Genomic DNA, 20,222 nt, shown 5'->3' with positions numbered 1-20,222 from the left:
ACAAGAAGACACAGGTGCATGATACACCCAGGAAGAATTCAGCTTCAGAGTGGCACACTACAAACTGGGTACACAGGAAGAATTCAACTTCAGAGTGGCACACTACAAACTGGCTTCACAAAAGACATGGAAGGTAGCTATATACTATAGTGGAAGCTACATCCAGGAAGAGAAAGTAGTATTCAGATTCAGATTGTCAAGAAAGGAAAACATAAACATTTGATGAAGATGCAATTTCTTGGTAGAAAGCAGGCACCTCCGCTTTGATCCTACGTGATTTCATCGCCAAAATGCATTCAATCTCGCTTCACAATCACTATAAGCTGATCTTGACTTGCAAACATACATTGATCTAGTTCCTAGTAGTTGTTTGTTTTGGTAAGATCTCCATAATCCGACTTTAACCACCAATATTTTACTTGAATATATTTACTGAAATGTCATAAAACTATATATTGTGAAATCATGTTGAAGACAAAAGTTTGTATAGGATTTTTAAGTATCCAATCTTAATATCTTTATAGGTATACTGGTAGGTCAAATTTCATCCATACTATACAAACAAGAGGACTACTAAAATAAATTGGCCAGAGTACATCTGCACTTTATAAAATGGAGAGTATGACTATATTAGGAGAATAAAGATGTAGACACTGAACTATGGAGAAAAACAATCTTGACTATATATGAAGAACTATTTGTGTGGACAAATACGGTGGAATGCTGTACAGCAAACCAAGTTTGACTCAAATCAAGTGCTTGGATGTATCACTCTTGCATCTTATCATTCTCCTGCTCAAACATTAGCCTTACATATTCTCTCCAACCAAAATAAACAAAATTAGGAAATAATTAGTCACTAACAATATACTGAAAATTGACAGTAAAACAATCAACAAGTGTATTCTGAAATTCTGATCCCTACAAAAATGGAGAGCAAACACGTAGCACTACATCTCAAATATCAAACCTCTCTCAACGCCTGAGCTCCTCCTGAGGAGAGCCGTTGCCGTGCGCCACGTCTCCTGCGGTCCTGCCCGAGCCGTTCGCCTGCATCCTTTAGTGCGCGCATGTACCCACGGCCACACCGCCCTATCCTTTTCCTTCTTCTATGCTCTCTCCCTTTTGGAATTCTTCTCTCTTGCAGGGAAGTAACTCCCATGACACTCGAGCTCGTGGAATTGTACAGGCAAGTAGCTTAATAACGCCGATGATACTGAATGTGCAAATTACAGGAGCACCAATATACAAGAATATTACTGTGAGAGGCGACTGTCCACAGATTCAACTCTAGTGTTAATAATTGTCACCCGTAGGAAATAAAGCATCCTCTTAATAGTTTGTTGCGTCATTTGTAGAAGTCAAAGTCGGTCTAAATCTTCTGGACGTTGCTTCTGTAACCCTTCTCGAATTCTTGGGGGATAACATACCAATTTTTGTAGACAACATGCATGCCAACTTCTTGGCATGTAGAAGCAATTTAAAAAATATTGACACGGTGAATAACAAAAGGAGGAGGCAGAAAAGGGTGCCTAATTTACACAAGCAATTACATAACATGTCATAATCACGCATTGCTACTGCTATTATAGGTGTCAATATATATGAAACAAATGTATGGTGAGTTGAAGGTACATTTACTGTGATAAACTTTTAAGAGTAAAGGATTTAAAGAATCATTATAATTTTCTAATTAAGCCGACACAATGAAATTTCTTCTGCTTAAGTAGAACAAATGACAAAGAATGTTCAGCATAATGGAAAGGCACTCACATCAGCAACACTGATTTTATCCGGTCTGAAGACATATCAGCAGCACTGATTTTATCCGGTCTAGAGAAATAATCTTCCAAATCAACTAACATATTGAAGCTCCCTTTGTATAAGAAAATCAACTTAGATCGGTAGCACGGATTTTATCTGGTCAGGATATATAATTTTCCAAATCATCCTCGCCACCCAAGTTCATCCTAATTAATAGTACAAACCTGAAACAAAGGAGGTCATCCTAATTATCAGGTGAAGAGAAAACATAATCTCAAAGAAGATGAAGAAACTAATATTTCAATTGACTGCAACCACCATGATGCTCCTGCTTGCTGGAGTGGTGGAGGTCGGATCCTGTCGAAGGCGTGGTGGTGATGGCCCATGACGAGCAGTCGGTGGGCTCTGTCCTTGGTGCAGTGGACAACTCAACCTCTCAACGCCCGAGATCCTCCTAAGGAGAGCCGTCGTCGCTGCCGTGCGCCACGTGTCCTGCTGGAGCCGTTCGTCTGCGTCCACGAGTGTGCGCATGTACCCACAACCCCGTCGCTCTCTCCTTTTCCTACTTAACTCCCATGGCGCTCGAGCTCCGCCTTGAGCTCCTTGCGTCGCCAGCCGACGGATCCGGCCTACCCCTCGCTGGATCCAGTCCGCCATGAGCATGAAGCCGCCCTTCCTGCGCACTCCTCCTCCGCCTCACCGCATCTTCACCTTAGTTCTCCGTCTCGCCGCATCTCCACCTTAGTTCCTCATCTCCATGGATCCCCTTTTCCCTGGTACACGAGAGCTGGAGGTTAGCAATTGAAACGTACAGGCACAGGAGAACCAAACGTTTTCTAAGATGCCCACTTAAAAGAGTGACTGCGGGCTGAATAGCAAAAACCACATGGATCTTTGTGTAAAAATGCCGCGACGGTGAACCCGACAGACTCAATCCGTGCTTTATTTTTATTAGGGCAAGATTTATGTTGTGATTCCCTTAGTGGTGTCATGTGAACGTCGACTACATGACACTTCACCATATTTGGGCCTAACGAAATGCATTGTGGAGTAGTTATTATATGATGGGTTGCGAGAGTGACAGAAGATTAAACCCTAGTTTATGTGCTATTCCGTAAGGGACCGATTGGATCCAAAAGTTTAATGCTATGGTTAGAATTTATTCTTAATACTTTTCTCATAGTTGCGGATGCTTGCGAGGGGGTTAATCATAAGTAGGAGGTTTGTTCAACTAAGAACAATACCTAAGCACCGGTCCACCCACATATCAAATTATCAAAGTAGCGAACATGAATCGAATCAACATGATGAAAGTGACTAGATGAAATTCCCGTGTACCCTCGGGAATGCTTTGCTTATTATAAGAGACAGTTTTGGCCTGTCCTTTGCCTCAAATGGATTGGGCTATCTTGCTGCACTTTTGTTACTATTATCATTACTTGCTCATTACAAATTATCTTATTATCAAACTACTCTGTTACTTACAATTTTAGCACTTGCAGAGATTACCTTGCTGAAAACCACTTGTCATTTCCTTCTGCTCCTCGTTGGGTCAACACTCTTACTTACCGAAAAGGCTACAATTGATCCCATATACATGTGAGTCATCAGGACGCCCCCGCTCTGACACGGCGATTGGCGCGCCGATGTCGATCATACCGCCAACCAAGAAAAACGTGCGACCGTCCTCCTCCGTGAATAGCAAGAGTCGTGGCTCCGACAGTGCCACTTGCAACTGGAGCACCTTGCCGTACTAGATGTTGTGCACGGGCATGGGATGCACCGTGCTGATGTGGTGGGAGAGCACCGGTGGCGGGCCTTTATAGCCGCGGACGGGCATGGGGCATTTTGCAAGGCGTGAGTGGACACATGCTCTGGCGATTGGCGAGCTTGTGGTAAGTGACGTAGAGCCCATAGCATTCGTGCGGGCACTCCACCCTCATCGAGGAGAGGACGGCGTCCATTGCCGTGTTCCTCCCGTCAAAGTTGCTGCCGCGCTTGCACTTCTGGCACTGCCGCTGGTTCCCGGGGCGCTTGTCGTGATAGTCCGCGCAAGCCAGGTGCCCTCCCTTGCACTGCACAAATCAATCGAACATCACATCAATGAAGAAACCTGCACCTTGCTCGATCAGCCGAATGGACGAGGTGTATTCGAACCTCATACACCGGAGACTTCAAGGGGCGGAGGCACAAGGGGCAGTGGAGCAAGGTGAGGTCCACAGAGACCTAGAGAGCTCCATCGTCGGGTCCTGTTCCGTCAGCATGATCTTGCCCTCCTCGTGCACAACCATCTTGATGCGGAGCATCCCAAGATCATCCCCATGGACGCACCCACACCTCCAACGACACCACTTGGACCAATGACACGAGCCCGAGCCAAAGCTATCGAAGATAAGGTGAACTCACTCCTCTCTGAACTTCCACTTTCTATGCATGAGACATGGCTACTACCTAAGTCCGAGGTGTTGTGCATGATTAGGTACCAAGAGGGGCCCCCCTGAAGATGTGCATGAAGATGTACAAGTCCCCAAGTCCATGGAAGAGGAGAACCAACGGAAGGAGCCAAGAGCATCTCCCAGGCCCCGGACATCTGGCCAAGGCCCCGGACGTCCGGCCCCTGGAGCGTCTTCCACTACAGCAGCCCAGCCGCAGAAGGCTACACGCCCCGGACATCTGGCCCCGGCAACCCGGACATCCGGCCTCTCCCGAGCCCCCGCACATCCAGCCCCTCCGAACCCGAGAGCAACAAATGCCACCGCTCCAGCCCGGACATACGGCATTGCCTGAAAGCCCGGACATCCGGCCCGACCAGCCCATACATCCGGCCTCCCCTGTCTGCACACAGTGAAGGGCCGAGGCCCGTGTATCCCTTCTCCCCCTAGACTATATATACTGCACCCCGTACAACTTTCTAGGGTTAGCAAAGGATTAGCTCATATTTTGTGTGAGATCTTTGCTCATCCACTTGGTTACCTTCTCCTCGGAGATTCGAGCCTCCACCGGAGAAGATCCCCCAAGCGGATTCAAAACCCCTCTTTAGGGAAGAACCTCAAGACCTCCTCACGGAGAAGAACCGGTTACCCTTTCGTATCGTCCCTAGTTGATCGTGGATCGTGGATCTTACCTTATGTACTCGAGGATCTAGCCCATGTGTGACTTGTTCTTGTTAGTTTGAGTGTTCCTCTTGTGTTTCCCCTTGCGTTTTCCCTCGTTCCCCTCTTTGTGTTCCTCGTGTTCTTCGTAGGATCCGCTCCTTTCGTGAAAAATCGGGCGATTAGGGTTCCACCCTACATCATCTTGGTATCAAGAGCCATGTTGATCACGATTTCAGAGCCTCCCCGTTGTGTTTTTAGCCTTGTTTTGTTGTTTTTCGTCCTAATTCGAAAATTCCCCACCAAAAATAGCCCCAATTTTTTTTGTGATTTGTTGGTGTGTTGAGATTTTGTTGGTTTGGATCCGTGGATTTGCTTTGTTTTGAGTGGATCTAGCTTCCCGTCCTTTTCCCCCCATTTTCCATCCACAAATTCCTCTGAATTTCGCCCGGATTTAACCTCTCCTTGCGGTGTTCATCCTGTTCGTCCCCGGATCCAGAGCTCGGACATCCGGCCTCCCACCCAGACATCCGACCCCTGACAGCAACATCTCCATCCACCGCCCTGTTTTCTGCCCAAATTCCACCAAATTTTGTTCCGGTGCCCACCATATACCATATATACTCCTGCATACCTCCTCCACTTCTGCATATCCCAACCATTTTTGGACCGTTTCGCTCTTCTACACATTTGCTACTTTGAGGTTTGAGAATTTGAGTTGCGAACCGTATCCTTTTGTGTTTCGGCTATCTAGGTACGGTTCAACATCGACAGCACCGCCGCTCATCTTCGCCATGTACGTGTCCTACATCGTCATCAACAACGACCACCTCGACTACACCTTGGTATTCATGCCACCATTTTGACACCATGCCGGAAGCAAGACCGGTAACCTCATGTTGGTATTGGACATATCAATCTTGCCATTACATTAATAACCATCATAGCCTTACTCCTTTGCATTGCTTACCCATCAAGACTAGCCATTGAGTATTGTCGGCAACGAGACTTGTGCACATTAGTGATCATACTTCCCATAGCATACATACATCATTTTTGCATATATTGGTATCATCTCTTGTGTCACAAAGTTGTCATCGCATACTCATTTGCTATCTTGGTTCGTCAAGCATTGCATGAGAAAAGAGCTCAAACATCAAAGAGCCAAACAAGCTTTTAAGCAAATAGGAAAGATAAGCAAAGAGCTTTTAAGCAAGAACCATAGCATCTTAAAACATTAAGATTGTCATACGCGATCATCTTGGATCATATCATAGCAACACCTTGCATACAAAATATTTGGGATAGAAGTCGTTGCATTTTTGCTAAGTATGTTGTGCACAAGATCTTGTATCCGCCTATTGTGCAATCGTGCTAGCGTGTGTTGTGCAACAAGAGCATTTTTGTGGATTCCACATTTTGGCTCACCCTTGGTTGCACAACCCCAATTATCTTTTTGTGTGTGTGTTTCCGTGTACCTTATATGCTTGGTCTACTTGTTACATTGCATCTTGCGAATCTTTTCCAACATTATTGAAGCTCACTTACATTTGCATCAAATTTTTGTGCCACCATCCTAACCAAGCTCCACCAAAATCTTTTACTTGTGTAGGTGTGAGAAACCAACAAGAACTAGTACCAACTGTGCTATTTCCTTGTCCTACATTAGAGTGATCCTCGATCCACTTTCAAGTTCGGTCAAGGTACATTTGGTACTCGTTCTTCTCTTTCTACCACTCACATTTGTCTTGGAATGATGGATAGGCCAAGTACTTCTACCAACCCACTCTTCATGGAGCAAGACGACGACATGAACTCCTTCGTCACCAAGAGTCACCTCTTTGGTGCACAACGTGCTTTGCATCAAGAGCAACAAGCTATGAGTGAATGCATCGACATCCTTGCCACTGACTTGCGACTTTCCGAGCAACGTACAAGGGACTACTTCGACCACAAGCTCGACAATCACAAGAAAGAGAATGACGCAAGGATGGACGAAATTCGTGCTTTGTTGCTCAACCGCTCGTCTTCCACTTCAAGAAGGAGCCGTTCAAGCCGCCACACTGACTTCACCCTCTCCGGCTCAAGTACACCGACATCGAACACTCTTCGTCGAGCCGCACGCACCGATCGTCAAGCAAGCCTCAATCCCCTACGCGACACCGACTCTGAAGAGCGCCGACAACGTCAAACTCACGAGGCCTTTGCGCTAGCCCGAGAATGGCAATGACACGCCAACATGAAGAGGAAGAGCGAGCGCGTCTGCACCAAAATGCTCAAGATACCGAGGCACAACGTCAATAACAACAACTCCGTGACGCTCAAGCACTTGCAGTGCAACAAGCTCTACGCGATTCGAGTCGAGCCGTTGCCGACCGAAGCTGACAAGCCTGTGAACAAGAGGAAGCTCTTCGCGAAGAAATTCAAGAACGAAGATTTCAGGCTCGCGTGCATCGTCAAGTTCCTCCTCGAGCTCGACGAGCTCCTCCACAAGCTCACCAAGAACAACAAGTCAATCAAGAGCATGAAGACAATGGAGATCCTCCATGACAAGAACAACATGACAATAACAACCCTCCACGCCAAGAGCACCACGAGTTGCACAATCATCAACAACATGGGCATCATCATCCTCGACCCGAACACAATGAAGAGCAACATTATGGCAAACTCAAGTTCACCATGCCCAAGTTCAACGGAAGCAACGATCCCGAAGAGTACCTTTCATGGGCATTGAAGGTTGACAAGATCTTCTGTTTGCACAATTTTGAGGAACAGAAGAAGATCGCGATGGCATCCCTTGAGTTCCAAGACTATGTCCTCATATGGTGGGAACAAATCATAGAGCGCCGAGAGGCAAGAGGTGAACCACCCATCACTACTTGGCCACAAATGAAGGATGTCATGAGAGCACGCTTTGTACCTACCTACTACAACCGCGACCTCTTCAAGAAACTCCAACAACTCAAGCAAGGAACAAAGAGTGTTGAAGAATACTACAAGGAGATGGAGATTGCAATGATAAGAGCCAATGTCACGGAAGATGATGAGCAAACAATGTCACGTTTCTTGAATGGACTCAATCATCCTATCAAGAAGATCGCCGACTTCCAACCATACTCAAATCTCATCGAGCTAGTGCACCAAGCTACCAAAGTGGAACGCCAAGTGCAAGATGATTTCAAGTATGCCAAGTTCTCATCCAAGTCCTATGGCTTCTCCAACAACCAAGCTTCAACGACTCCAACACCAACTACCAAGCCTTCTTCTACCAACATCGACAAGTAGACTTCCAAGAAAGCTTCGTCAACTAGAAGCCATCCTCCTAGGAGCAACTTCAAGCCGAGAGCTTCATCATCATCAACCCCAACCGATGAGACCGTCAAGACGAGTTCCTTCAAGTGTTTCACTTGCGGAGGCCGAGGCCACAAGTCCTACGAGTGCACCAACAAGAAAACCATGGTCTTCAACAACGATGGCACTTATGACTCCATGAGCGAAGGAGAAATGGAAGCCCTCGAGCAAGTAGCCATGCACCGCCAAGTGAACAATGAAGAAGAACAAGTCTTTTGCGATGAAGACTCAAGTCCCGCACTTGTTGTCTCCAAAGTCTTGACTCTCCAACATCACCAAGAAGAAGACCAACGATGCCACATATTCCACACCAAGGCCGGCAACAATGGACGATCCGTCAAGGTCATCATTGATGGAGGAAGTTGTCATAATCTCGCAAGTGAAGAGCTTTGCTCCAAGCTCCAATTACCAAGACGAAGCATCCACATCCATACAAAGTGCAATGGCTTAGTGACTCTGGCACCATCCAAGTCGAGCACCGAGTACAAGTCTCTTTCAAAATTAGCTCCTATGAAGACACCTTGGAGTGCGACGTTGTTCCAATGACCGTTTGTCATCTTCTCGTTGGACGGCCATGGTAATTCGATAGAGGAGTCGTCCACAACGGCCGAACGAACCACTACATCTTCAAGATGAAGGGCAAGGAGTACGTCCTTCGTCCAATGTCGCTAAGTCAAGTGATCGCCGACAAGCAAGCCACCCATCATGGAGATCATAGTGAGAGAGCGAGTCACCAAAAAGAGAGTGAGCGCCACAAGCCAAAATCGAGTGCCTCCACGATGAGCGAAAACAAAAACCTAGTTCTATTTGCCACCAAACGTGAGATAAGAGAAGTGTGTGAGAACCCATCTAGTGTCCTACACTACGTCCTCGTGTGCAAGGACAATGCACCACAAACTAACACTTCTCACACTCTTCCTCTAGTGTTGTCTTCTCTTTTGCAGGAATTTCAAGATGTTTTCCCCGATGAGCTACCTCCGGGTCTACCTCCTCTACGAGGCATTGAGCACCGAATCGACCTCATCCCCGGAGCACCTCTTCCGAACAAAGCTCCATACCGTGTCAACCCCGACGAAACAAAAGAAATACAAAGGCAAGTAAAGCATCTCATAGACCATGGACATGTGCGTGAAAGTTTGAGCCCTTGTGCCGTTCCGGTCATTCTTGTGCCAAAACGTGATGGTAGTTTTCGCATGTGCTCCGATTGTAGACCTATCAATGCTATCACCGTTCGCTATAGGTATCCCATTCCACGCCTAGATGATATGCTTGATGAGCTTAGCGGTGCCACTATATTTTCCAAAATTGATCTTAAGAGTGGTTACTATCAAATCCGCATACAAGAGGGTGATGAATGGAAAACCGCCTTCAAAACCAAGTTTGGTTTGTATGAGTGGTTAGTCATGCCTATGGGTCTTTCGGAAGCACCGGGCACTTTTATGCGCCTTATGAATCATGTCTTTCGCCCTTACATTGGTATATTTGTTGTGGTCTACTTTGATGACATTCTTGTGTTTAGCAAATCTATCAAAGAGCATGTCACCCATGTCCGCACCGTTTTGCAAACTCTTAGAAAAGAGCGCCTCTATGCTAATATGGAGAAATGCCTTTTTGGTGTTGATAAGCTCGTTTTCTTGGGTTTTGTTGTTTCTTCTAAGGGTGTTCATGTTGATGAGTCCAAGATCAATGCTATTAAGACTTGGCCGCAACCAACCAACTTGCATCTAGTGCGTAGTTTTCTTGGCCTTGCGGGTTTCTATCGTCGCTTTGTGAAGGATTTTAGCACCATTGCTTCGCCTTTGCATGCTTTGAGCAAGAAGAATGCGCCTTTTGTTTGGGGACCATCCCAAGATACCGCATTCAATGAGTTTAAGAATTTGCTTACTCATGCTCCCGTGCTTGCTTTACCCAACTTCGACAAGCCTTTTGAAATTCATTGCGATGCTAGTGGTAATGGCATAGGAGGTGTGTTAACGCAAGAGAAGCGCCCCATAGCTTACTTTAGCGAGAAACTTTCTGGAGCGCAACTCAATTATCCCATCTATGACAAAGAGCTATATGCTTTAGTCCGCGTTTTGCATGAATGGGAACATTACCTTCATCCCCATGAGTTTATCATTCATACCGATCATGATACCCTCAAGTATCTTAAGGGTCAAACGAAGTTGAACAAGCATCATGCTAAATGGAGTGAATTTATTGAGTGTTTTCCCTATGTCAGCAAGTTCATCAAGGGTAAAGAAAACATTGTAGCGGATGCTCTTTACCGCATATGCATGCTTGTCACGCAACTTGAGTTAGATGTCATTGGCTTCGAGCATATCAAATACTTGTATGAGCATGATGCAACTTTTGCTAATCCTTATGCCAAGTGTTTGTCGAATACATCTTGGGAACGCTATTACGTCAAAGACGGCTATCTTATGAGAGCTATCAAACTTTGCATCCCTGAGTCCTCTCTTCCTTTGTTGCTTTTGCAGGAATCTCATGGAGGAGGCTTAATGGGACACTTCGGACGCGACAAGATGTTCGCCACGCTCTCGAAGAGCTACTTTTGGCCAAAGATGTTTCGAGACGTCAATCGTTTCACCAACCGATGTTCTACTTGTCGCAAAGCTAAGTCCAAAGCTCAATCTCATGGCCTCTATATGCCTCTACCAATTCCTTACCAACCATGGGAAGACATTAGCATGGACTTTGTACTCGGTTTGCCTAGGACTCGAAATGGGAAAGATTCCATATTTGTCGTTATGGACCATTTCTCAAAAATGGAACATTTTATTCCTTGCAACAAGATAGACGATGCTTCACATGTTGCTAATCTCTTTTGTAGGGAAATATTGCGTCTCCATGGTGTGCCAAAGACTATCGTCTCGGACCGCGACGTCAAGTTCCTTAGCTACTTTTGGGAGACCTTATGTGCCAAGCTCGGAATCAAGCTACTCTTCTCCACGGTGTACCATACTCAAACCGATGGCCAAACGGAGGTGACAAACTGCACACTCTCCGCTCTCCTTCGACTACTCATCAAGAAAAACATCAAGGAGTGGGAGGAATGTCTACCCATCGTCGAGTTCTCCTACAACCGAGCAAGACACTCAACAACCGGCAAGTCCCCTTTCGAGGTCGTCTACGGATTCAACCCTTTGTCACCATTGGATATTCTCCCTCTACCACTCCAAGAGCGCATCAATTTGGACGCAAGTGCACGAGCGACCCATCTCAAGAAGGTGCATGCATATACAAGAAACACCATCGAGTGTCAAGTACAACGCCTTGCGACCAAGCTCAATGTCAATAAGCACCCTATGATATTCAACATTGGAGACCTCGTGTGGCTACACCTTCGCAAGGACCGCTTTCCCCAAGAACGCAAGTCCAAACTTCGACCACGCGGGGATGGACCATTCAAGGTGCTTACACGCTACAACAACAACGCATACAAGATCGACATCCCTCATGACAAGTACTCCGTGAGCGACATCTTCAACATCAAAGATCTCTCGCCCTACCATGGTGATGAGGATTTCAATCCGAGGACGGATCTTCCCCAAGGGAGGGGAGATGATGCGGAGCATCCCAAGATCATCCCCATGGACGCACCCACACCTCCAATGACACCACTTGGACCAATGACACGAGCTCGAGCCAAAGCTATCGAAGATAAGGTGAACTCACTTCTCTCTGAACTTCCACTTTCTATGCATGAGACATGGCTACTACCTAAATCCGAGGTGTTGTGCATGATTAGGTACCAAGAGCCCCCCCCCCCCGAAGATGTGCATGAAGATGTACAAGTCCCCAAGTCCACGGAAGAGGAGAACCAACGGAAGGAGCCAAGAGCATCTCGCAGGCCCCGGACATCCAGCCAAGGCCCCGGAAGTCCGGCCCCTGGAGCGTCTTCCACTATAGCAGCCCAGCCACAGAAGGCTACAGGCCCCGGACATCCGGGCCAGGCAGCCCGGACATCTGGCCTCTCCCGAGCCCCCGGACATTTGGCCACCTACTCGGAAATCCGGCCCCTCCGAACCCGAGAGCAACAAATGCCACCACTCCAGCCCGGACATCGGGCCCTCCAGCCCGGACATCCAGCGTCGCCTGAAAGCCAGGACATCTGGCCCGACCAGCCCGGACATCCGGCCTCCCCTGTCTGCGCACAGTGAAGGGCCGAGGCCCGTGTATCCCTTCTCCCCCCTAGACTATATATACTACACCCCGTACAACTTTCTAGGGTTAGCAAAGTATTAGCTCATATTTTGTGTGAGATCTTTGCTCATCCACTTGGTTACCTTATCCTCAGAGATTCGAGCCTCCACCGGAGAAGATCCCCCAAGCGGATTCAAGACCCCTCTTTAGGGAAGAACCTCAAGACCTCCTCATGGAGAAGAACGGGTTACCCTTTTGTATCATCCCTAGTTGATCATGGATCGTGTATCTTACCTTATGTACCTTGAGGATCTAGCCCATGTGTGACTTGTTCTTGTTAGTTTTAGTGTTCCTCTTGTGTTTCCCCTTGTGTTTTCCCTTGTTCCCCTCTTTGTGTTCCTCGTGTTCTTTGCGGGATCCGCCCTTTCGCGAAAGATCGGGCGATTAGGGTTCCACCCTACATCACATCTCTTGCTTTAGGGCCGGGGCATTACAGAAGTTTTACTGTCACATATTCATACTACTTCAAGGTGCATTAAATCAACACATGCAAGTTTCAAAAGGAAGTCATGGCATTCAAGCATGCATTATAATTAATGCATCGGTAAACGTAAATTATTGAAATGTATCGAGTGCACTGCTTTGATGTGCCGCGTCAACTCGTACAACAAGTAGAAGTTTGATTACAATTTCCTCTCCCTCGCCCATGAGTGTGGTGGCTCGCAGGACCAGGAGAAGCTTTCTCTACATGCTCTCCCTCCCGCATGCGGTGGACATGCAGCAGTTCATTCGGTGTCAGATGGCCAGAATCATACTATAGTACTCCAGTGCAGTATTACCATCATTGTTCGACTTCCCAAAGAGGCGAAGATTCAAGCGCAAACCGGACGCTCGTTTGACAGTTTCATGTGTAGGGGAGGTATAGTGACATAGTCTAAGATAGCGTGTACCGTGCCTCTAAGATTACAATCATTGGAGTCGGCTCCATGCTATGAGGCCATCTCGAAGCATTTTTATTAAAATAATCTTCTGGCCCTACCTCTCATCCTGGTGATTGTAGTTTGCATGCTGATCTGGTGAAGAAAGGAATATATATATTTTAATTTGTGGTGGGGTAAATGTTAGAGGTTGCAGCAAATATATTGTACACTGCGGGTCTTTGAGCCAAGTTTAGAGGAAAGCATGTGGGGCCAGTGCTATGATGTGTCGCGTCAATCATACAACAAGGAGAAGCTTAATTTTAATACGACACGCCCTCTCCCTCGCCCATGCGCATGGTGGCACACAAACGAGGACATGCTTTTTCTTACTACAACAAGCTATCCCTCCTCAACACGGTGGAAGAACATGCAGCAGTTGATTTGATATTGTAGAACTAGTAACATCATTGTTCATCTTCTCGAAGAGGCGAAGAGCCAAGCACAACCCGAACGTGGTAGTTGCGAATGCTCGCGTGGCAGTCTTTGTGTAGGGGTGGGGCGTGGTGGGGAGCCTTGGAGCATGCATATAGCCATGCTCCTACATGAGACAAAATTGCCATGTAAGCAGGCTATAAGCCCACTATTGTACTTGCTCTTAATATGTAACATCCCAAATTTTCAATTTGGAATGTTATACATTAGATCATCATGCATATCATATTTTATTTTTGCCTTTGGTTTTGATCCTAGAAAATCCTAAGCAACTCAAGGACCCACGGAGAGAGTTGGGGATTTCGTTATTTGCATATTTGAGTTTTCTCAAATTATGTAAACAGGATCATTTGATTTTATTTATTTTATCATCAATTATTTCTATTACAAAAATATGAGAGAGGGAATAAAATGACTTTCCCAAAATATAGAAATATTGAGGATTTAATAAAAAATCAAATAAGATTTATTTCGGAGTTTTTAGGTATTTTTATTTGAATTTAGGAAAAATGCGCATTTTTCAAAGTTGTAGTTTGGGCCAGGATAAATGTTCACTTTATCGGGCTTGATTTTAGGAACCCGGCCAAATTTATTTCATGATTTTTGGAGTCCGTTTAGTATTTCTTTTTATTTTTCTTCTGAGCGGATTTAAAAAAAAAACGTGTAACCGACTTCGGGCCGTAACCGGCCAGGAGACCGCCGGCCGGGCCTTTAAATAGCCGCCGCCCCGGCCCGAGAGGAGAGCAGCCGCCAGCCCCGGAAACCCTAACCCTAATCCGCCCCGCCGCCGCCTTTAGCCGTCGCCGCCGCCCGCCGGAGTTGCGCGCCTTTCGAGGTTCGCCGCCGCCTCGTTTTCCATGCAGTTTTTTTAAAAAGAATTCTGTTTCATCGTTTTTCTTTTTCGTCGGATTTTCCGCGGTTATTTTCTGATTGCGATTTCTGATCTGATTTTCGTTTTAGTATAACTTTTGGCTCGTTTATCGGAATCAGGCGATTCAAGCGCCTGGAGTCTCGTCTCGAAACCCTCTTTCCGAATAATCAACTTAAACAAGTTTTTGCTACTGTAAAATTTGCCCTAGATCCAGATTACTAGAACGAAGTTGTTTTCTTTCGCCGTTTGATTTCTTTTGCTTCGTTCGATTTGATTCTTTTTGCCAACCAGGGTTCTTAAGTTGAACTTTCTGGTTAGATCTTCTATTCGAGTTTTACCTGTGCATTAGATGAGTACTTATTGTATGCTTGTTTGTTTGTCTGCGATAGAATGCCCGGAGTGCGCCGCCTGTTACGTTGAATCTCTAGGTTTCGCGGATCATCAGCAAGGCAAGTAACACTTTGATCATACCTTTTTCTACAACCCAGTTTTATTGCATTAGATCAATCCTCACACATTGCATGATTAGGATCTAATTAAATTGTGGGATGGGAAGTAGATGAGGTAGTACCTATTACCTGTTTATTATCAAACCTTTGGGAGTTACTTCTACGTTTGCTTATTATGCCATGCTATGCTAGTAGACGTGGATTGGGTGAGTGATATCCATGACAGATGTGAGATTGATAATTAATGGTTTATCTAAGGTGGCAACCTAACACACATCTGGGTGGATTGAGGCACCTGGGGTTACCAGGACTTGCCTATTTTCTTTTGGACCGCCACCCAGGCTCAAAGGGATCATGAGATTATTCATACTAGAAACTTCCGTGTGCAGCCACAAGCCATTATGGGCTCTGCCATAGTTGAGTAAGTCGTGCAAACTCTTACAGTGGTAGACTAGCAGATGTAGGGGAAAGTAGGTGTACCGGTCTACCCGTCGTAAGGTGCTAGCGTTTCTGAAAGACTGTGTCTCGGTCATCCATCTTCTCAAACACCCTGTAGTGCGAGAAACCAAACGGAGGCGATCGAGTCTTGTGGGTAAAAGTGCGCAAACCTCTGCAGAGTGTATAAACTAATCATGATTAGCCGTGTCCCCGGTTATGGACATCTTGAGTATCTAGTACCTGGATTTTCATGTGAATCTCAACATGTTACTCTAAAATTAATATTGTTGGGTTTTAATGATGATGCTTAATTGGGATTGAGAATGCTGTCAACCATTCTCAATGTTTAACAACCACCATGATAGTAATTAATTTTATTCCTTTGAAGTAGAGAAAAATTGGCTTTACGCAAAAACTGTAACCATAGAGCTTTCCACCAGCCAAATATGCATATAGTATAGTTGTTGCATTCTTTTTTTCTCTATGTGTTACCTTGCCAGCATATTCCATGTGCTGACCCGTTTTCGGGCTGCAACGTTAATGTTGCAGACTTTTCAGACGACGATTAAGGAGTTTTAGGTCGTGGTTCTATACTCAGTGATGCCGTTGGAGTTGATGGACTCACTTACCTTCCAAGCCTTCCGCTGTTATCGTTATTAGATGGCCTTAAGCCATATTTATTGTAATAAGTTCTCTTTTGAGACACTCGATGTAATAAGTGTGTGATTGCTACTCTGCTATAAATCCTCCGAGTACTGTGTGGTGTCAGCATTACTGATCCAGGGATGACACCGGAGCACAGAGATCAGACTGTTTGAGGTCTGGTCGCTACATAATAGTATAGCCCTGTAAACCGGAAAGGAGGGGCTACTCCCTCCGTCCCTAAATACTCCCTCGTTTTTATTTTAGGGCTTGTTTGGTTCATGGCTAACTTTGCCACAACTAACCTTAGGCAAAGTGTGGCTACCACAAAAAGTGTGGCTAACAAAATGGCCACCACAAGTGTGGCAAGATTTGACAAAAAAATTGAGCCTATGACATGTGGACCATATAACTAGAGAAGTGTGGCAAGCCACAAGTGTCGCAATGAACCAAACACATGCCTAAGATATTGTGGCATGACTAAGGTTAGGCATGGCAACCTCTGGCTGGGAACCAAACATGCCTTTAGTCCTCGTATTAGCTTTGGTAAAAGTCAAGCTTTGTAAACTTTGACCAAGTTTATAAAAAATATATTAACATAAGCAATAAATAATTAATACAATTAGATTTATTACTGAATGTACTTTCACATCATATATATTTCTTACAATAAATGTTTATATTATTTTTTATAAACTTGGTCAAAATTTATGAAAAATTGAACCTCAATCAACTCTAATATGCATAGTAAATAAAAACGAAGGGAGTATTTGCCTTTCTAGAGATTTAAACAAGTGACTACACCCTAAATGAGTGCATATGAAGCAAAATGAGTGAATCTACACCGTAAATAAATACGTAGTTCTCTCATTTTCCTCTTTGCCTTGGTCGCGGTGCACAATATTGAGTATACTACTACTGAGTAGTCACTTTTTGACATGCATTTACGTTGATAGGCTTGAATGCCAATGAGGCAGAGGGTAGAGGTTCTCGAAATGTTGAACGGTCAATGATGCCTTTGCATTCAATTAGCATGCAAAGGTAGGAGTAAGTAATTGGAGAAGCAGAATGGGGCCACGACGATGTGAATGCAACACAGTTTGGACTCTCATATAAAGGCGCCCCACCACTCCAATCCATCTACTCCTAGTCTCTGCAGAACACTGCCCACTCCAATCGAAGACCAAGACCAAGTGACCAGAAGCCACAAGAACCCATGGCTTCGATGGATGAGAGCGGCAGTGGGCTATGCCAGATTGTCCAAGATGCTGGCCTGTGGCCCCGCACCATGCAGCGTTTCCAGATGGTGCTTGCCGGCGTCATAGCCCTTGTCGACACCGGCGTTGCCTCTCGCATGTGCCAGATGATGGTTGACTCCATCCGCAAGTGCACCACCATCAAGAAGCGCGCGGACGACCTTGTCATACTGCTCCAGCCCGCGTGCCCAGGCTCCTCATTGCCTGCAACCCTCATCGGCCTCCAAGGTGACAAACTATTTGAAGCATTGGTGGTCTTGTAGCTACCGAAAGTCATGACGAAGAATGTGCACCTCGAGGCCGCGCTCACCGCGCAGCGCCTCGCCATGCAAGAAATCGTCGACTTGCACATCCACGTCTACGAGGAAATCGTCTACATAGGCCACTACAAGGCTAGCGAGGATAGAAAGACGTTGGCCTTCTTTCAGCGACTGGAATCTTTGGATGCCATTATTCAGAAGCACGTCGACCTAGCCAGGAAAGCCCATTTTCACTGTGAGGTGGGGCCGCAGTTGAGCAAACTGACCATTGGCAAATCCCCACCCGGCGCACAGCGCGTCGGCTGAGTTAGAATTAGAAGAGAGAAACAAGGGAGAAGAGCTAGTTGTAGTCCAGACGCTGTCGTCAGATGGGACTCGTGTTGATAGAATAGGAGTACTGAGTACTCGTACCTCTTATTTTTTGAGGGAAAAAGTAGTCGTACATCTAGTACCAATAGTTGGGTGCGTGTGACCTATACATATTTTTCACACATTTATCCTCCTATATGTACTCCTAGGCTATTTTCACATGCTCCCTTTCGTTGACATGTGGCACATAGAGCATCTGGGTCATAGTGCATCCACGACTTAGAGCATACGCGACCATGTCAGCGTACTTTACATTTCAAACCTCACAAATTATATGCAAACCCCCCGCAGAAGAATAAATAAATAAATAAATTACTACGTGCAAACCGGATTATTCTCATAGAAACCGGAGCACGTTCATTAAATTTTGCACATAACACATTTATAAAAAATGACCAGACCTAAACCAGTCTAAGGGCCTCTTTGATTCGCAGAATACTGAAAACACAGGAATGGGGAAAGTATGATGGTGATGAACCGAGATGAGGAGGAGGAGTAGTGTTGTACATGCTACAGACTACACTGTAGCACATTGTTTTTTATGGCCATATCACCACATTGTTTTCTATGGCCTATCGAGTGGTGGTTCACTGGGCTGCCGAGGTTCGCACTCCTCCGACGTGAGTAGTAGTACTAGTATATACACTATATACCGCATGATTCTTTGCTCCTTCTTACGTACTTCACCGACATGTGGGAGTGCCAGCATCCGGGTCGACGTGTCATGCACCAGATTAGAGTGGGGAACGGCAAGGGGGGCATCACCCCGGTCGTGGCGCCAGTAATTCATGACTATAGTGAGTAGTCATATCACAAGACCCCATCTTCCCAGTAGTAACGCGTCATCAAATTGCATTGCCCTACCTTTCCAGAAGTAAGTTGAATCCGCTACTCCCTCACCCTCCTCGCCTCTCTGTCAAACCGCCTACGCGAAAACTTCCATGCGTACTGCCCGGGAAAAGCCCCGTCCTCAAGTTTTAACTACTCATAGTATAATTTTGTATCGATGAATTGTGCCATGGAGCAGAAAACGAAAAGAAAAATTTAGTACATGTAAACAAATACAGTTCAAGCTCTAGCTAGCGATTCGTAACATAAACCATGCATGTGTTCATACGTATAGGTTACTTCAAAGTACTGAGTCCATTGATGCAATGTGGTCAAACTATACCATTAATATCTCAAAGCCAAAATAGTTCAAGCTTGTTCGTTCTATATAAATAATAGTATTGTATGTTTATTCACCCATGGGGTTGTTCAATGAATGGAGGGCCGGGGAGCACAAGTGAACAATACTACTACTAGTAAGTAGGAGTCATACAGTTAGTCATGTTAAATAGAGAGTTTCTTTTCTTTAATTCCATGTACACAAATTGAAACGCTTGTTGTGGAGAGAAAAAGATAATCACTCCACTATATATAATAGGCAGGGTCCTGAGCGCCTGCTTTATTAGGGTTGCTCTCTTCATTCTCTCAACCTCCCTAGATCTAAGCAAGACAGCAGTAGCGACATTTTCTCTCTGCTCACCGCTGGTCATAGATCTGGCCGGATCCCTTTCCTTCGGCCGGTGTGTGTAGAGGACTAGGTGCATCATTCACGTGGTCATCGTCGTCGAGGGAGGAAACCCACAACTACAGGTGAGTCCCGATCCTCTGCCCGTGCCGTTCTCTCCGACACAGCGCCAGCTCAGGATGTCCTCCGACCCTTCTTCCTCCCTGTCATATTGTGTGCAGATCCGACCTGCCGCCACTGACATCCCGATGACCCTTAGGTATAAGTTCTTCGAAAGCAGCCTTGCTCTACTGCCTCAGCTCCCCACATGTCTGCATGTGCATCTTTTTCTATTTCCATCAGCTCTTCGAAAGCCACCTAATTTTTTAGTATTATTGGAGGTAAAGCTACTCCATGCAGTCGAATCTAGGACTTGGTTCAAACAATGAAGAAAGGGGGGAAAGTCATAGCATGAATCTAGGACTTGATTCAAAGAGGAAATAATAGGGGGGAAAGTAGTAGAGACTGGATACCCACCCGGTCTCTTGGTTCAAAAGGGAAATAAAGGGAAAAGGCAGTACAAACTGGATAAGGAACATATCTATTATTCGTTGAAAAAAGGATAGAAAGTGGTGGCTGGTGGACAACTCAACAGAGTATGTCCGGGATTAGATATG

General features: G+C 45.7%; 1 long non-coding RNA gene across 1 annotated transcript; it reads right to left on the bottom strand.

The window, feature by feature from the left end:
* Positions 1 to 884: 884 nt before the first annotated feature.
* On the bottom strand, positions 885 to 2,572 carry LOC123082008 (uncharacterized). Its single transcript, XR_006438902.1, has 2 exons — positions 2,083 to 2,572; positions 885 to 1,988 (listed from the first exon to the last, which is right to left on the bottom strand). It is a non-coding gene; the product is annotated as an uncharacterized lncRNA (long non-coding RNA).
* Between the last annotated feature and the right edge of the window lie 17,650 nt (positions 2,573 to 20,222).

This window comes from Triticum aestivum, chromosome 4A (assembly GCF_018294505.1).
Source record: "Triticum aestivum cultivar Chinese Spring chromosome 4A, IWGSC CS RefSeq v2.1, whole genome shotgun sequence".
Lineage (NCBI taxonomy): Eukaryota > Viridiplantae > Streptophyta > Magnoliopsida > Poales > Poaceae > Triticum > Triticum aestivum.
This window is presented reverse-complemented; position numbering and strand designations above follow the sequence as displayed.